At 47.6% G+C, this 3,341-nt stretch overlaps 1 pseudogene; it reads right to left on the reverse strand.

The window, feature by feature from the left end:
* Window positions 1-600: 600 nt before the first annotated feature.
* LOC149845217 (uncharacterized) lies at window positions 601-3,075 on the reverse strand (annotated as a pseudogene).
* Between the last annotated feature and the right edge of the window lie 266 nt (window positions 3,076-3,341).

Genomic DNA, 3,341 nt, shown 5'->3' on the forward strand with positions numbered 1-3,341 from the left:
CGGATGTTTGGTGGAGATGTAGGGGAGGTGAGTGAAAATTTGGGGTGTTTACAACACTCTTTGTCAAACGATTCAATATTACCCAAATGGCATCTCGTTGTTGTTGAGTCTTCGGTAACCCTACTATGAAGTCCATCGAGATATCATCCCACTTCCACTCTGGAATCTCAAGTGGCTGTATAAGTCCACCAAGTCTCTAGTATTCAATCTTCACCTGCTGACAGGTAAGACATCGGGACACGAACTCCGTGATGTCCCGTTTCATCCCATTCCACCAGAAGTCCTCTGAAGATCTTTGAACATTTTAGTGGAACCAGGGTGAATGGAATATCTCGACCTATGAGCTTCACTCATCAGTTCCTCCCGCAATGCTTTTGGAACCCACCATCTGTCTTCGAACATGATGGTTTTGTCCTCCTCTCGATGAAATTGCGCTTCTGGCTTTTGGGCACTCTCACATAGCTTCTCAAAATCCGGATCGGCTGACTGAAGCTCCTCGATCCGATCTATGATCTTCGATCTTGCCTGCATCCCCGCACAAATGATGCGTCCAGAATCACCCGCGAATGGCTGCCATCTGACCAACTCCTTGATTAAATTTCAACTGCGTTCGATCAGTCTGGCAGCTGTGACCGTCGCCTTCCTGCTAAGCGCGTCTGCCACCACATTTGTCTTACCCGGATGGTAAGCGATGGAGAAGTCATAGTCCTTTAAAAACTCTAACCACCTACGCTGCCTCAAATTCAAGTCCCGCTTAGTAAAAATATACTTAAGGCTCTTGTGATTGGACATAACCTCAAATTGTTCTCCATAAAGGTAGTAGCGCCAAATCTTCAATGCGAAGACTACTGCTGCCAACTCCAAATCATGCGTAGGGTAATTCTTTTCGTATACCTTCAATTGTCTAGAAGCATATGCTATGACCTTACCGCGCTGCATGAAGACACAACCCAGTCCGGTCCCCGAAGCATCACTGTACACGACGAAACCACCCGTCCCAGAAGGCAATGTCAAAACAGGTGTCGTGGTTAATCTATTCTTCAGCTCTTGAAAACTGTCCTCACATCGAGGTGACCACACGAACTTTACTCCTTTCTGCAACAGCCGAGTCATAGGGGCAGCTATACGCGAGAAGTCTTGAATAAATCGATGGTAGTAACCCACCAATCCCAAGAAACTTCTGATATCAGTCATTGTCTTTGGTTGCTACCATGACAAAACAGCCTCTACCTTGGCTGGGTCAACCTCCACTCCTCTCTCGGATATTACGTGACCGAGAAACATCACTCTATCAATCCAAAACTCACACTTTGAGAACTTTGCATAGAGTTGATGTTCTCTGAGTGTCTGCAGCACAACTCGTAGATGCTCTCGGTGATCTTCTACACTCTCAGAGTATATCAAGATGTCATCTATGAACACGATGACAAAGGAATCCAGTCACAACTTGAAAACCCGATTCATCAGGTCCATAAACGCTGCAGGGGCATTGGTGAGTCCAAAGGACATCACTAGAAATTCATAATGCCCATATCTGGACCTAAATGCCGTTTTTGGAATGTCCTCCATCTTGATTCTCAACTGATGATACCCAGAACGAAGGTCGATCTTCGAGAACACCTTTGCCTTCATCAGCTGATCAAACAGATCATCAATCCTCGGCAGTGGGTACTTGTTCTTCACCGTCACTTGGTTTAGCATACGGTAATCGATATAAAGTCGCATTGAGCCATCCTTCTTCTTAACAAAGAGGACTGGTGCACCCCAAGGGGACACACTCGGTCTAATGAATCCTTTGTCAAGAAGCTCCTGCAACTGCTTCTTTAATTCTACTAACTCCGCAGGTGCCATGCGATATGGGGCTTAAGAAACTGGTGTCGTACCAGACACTAGCTCGATTGAGAACTCGATTTCTCGATGTGGCGGCAAGCCCGACAAGTCCTCCGGAAAGACATTCGGGAACTCGCGGACAACATCTAACTGCTCCAAGGGTGTCACCTGACTATCTTGAGCGGACACATTGGCCAAAAACACCATGCAACCCTGCTTGTGGTACTTGAAGACCTTCAAAGCTGAGACGACCCTCACCCCGTCGGTCGGTCTCGTTGAAAGACGCAACAATACAGACAAATTGGGACGCTCCAAGATAACCTTCTTACCACGACACTGGAGGGTCGCATTATGCTTGGACAACCAGTCCATACCCAAAATGACATCATAAAATGTCATATCTAAAATGACCAAATCGACAGACAAATCATGGCCTTCTATCACCACACATACTGCTGGAAAATATTTTCCGCAGGAGGAGGATACACCCATAGGTGACATCACATCAAGAGCCCTTTCGAGGCTAGAAGGAACCAAATCAAGCAACTTTGCAAACGAAGAAGAAATAAAGCTGTGTGTTGCACCTGAATCAAACATTACACGTGCAAAGTGTTCATCAACTAAGAATATACCTTTGATCAGATCAGACTGATGGCTCTGAGTAGCTGTTGTAGCCGCATAGACTCGCCCATTAGTCCTGCACTGACCTTGTTGTTGATAAGGTCTTTGTTGTTGCTGCTGTGGTGGTTGTTGTCCTCCTGGAACCGCAGGCTTGTTCGGACAATAAGGAGCGATGTGCCCAGGTTGTTGACACTGAAAACAGACTCCCTTAAACATAGGGCAAAAGTCAGGTTGATGGCTCTTGCCGCACTTGCGACACACTGGCAGGGCCCTTCCCTGCTGCTGGAATCGATTGTGTTGTCGCCCATCATGGGTTCGTGGTTTCTTGCCACCTTGAACCCTTCCGCCTGCTGGTGGATTCTTCCTCGTTGTGCCCAAAGAACCATCTCCATTGCCGCCCCCTTTCTTAATTGTAGCCCTGGACTTCTCCCAATCTTTAGTCAGAACAGTAGCCGACTCAATCGCATCAGCCAAAGTAGTAGGCTGACTCATCAGGACGCGAGTCCGCAACCCATCCTTTAATTCGTGCACATACTTCCCCGCCCTTGCCTTCTCACTCTTAAAGAGGTTCAGACAGTACCTCTCGAGGTTCCGGAACCTTGTAGTGCAGTCCACTAGACTCATGGTCCCCTGAGTCAAATCGAGGAACTCTCGTTGTATCTATTCCTCGGCATAAGAGGGAAAATATGCATCCAGAAACTTCTCTCAGAACGCCTCCCAGGGAATCTCATCCCAGTCAGCGAACTTCACCCTTTGCAGGGTGTCCCACCACTTCTTGGCATCGCCCTTCAAACGGTACGTGCCAAAAGATGTCTTTCTGTCCTCAGGGACAGATAGGACGTCGAACGCTCGCTCCATCTCCTCAACCCAGTTCTCCGCTGCCTCTGAGT

This window comes from Nuphar pumila, chromosome 2, assembly GCF_984573655.1.
Source record: "Nuphar pumila chromosome 2, dmNupPumi1.hap1.1, whole genome shotgun sequence".
NCBI classification, from domain to species: domain Eukaryota; kingdom Viridiplantae; phylum Streptophyta; class Magnoliopsida; order Nymphaeales; family Nymphaeaceae; genus Nuphar; species Nuphar pumila.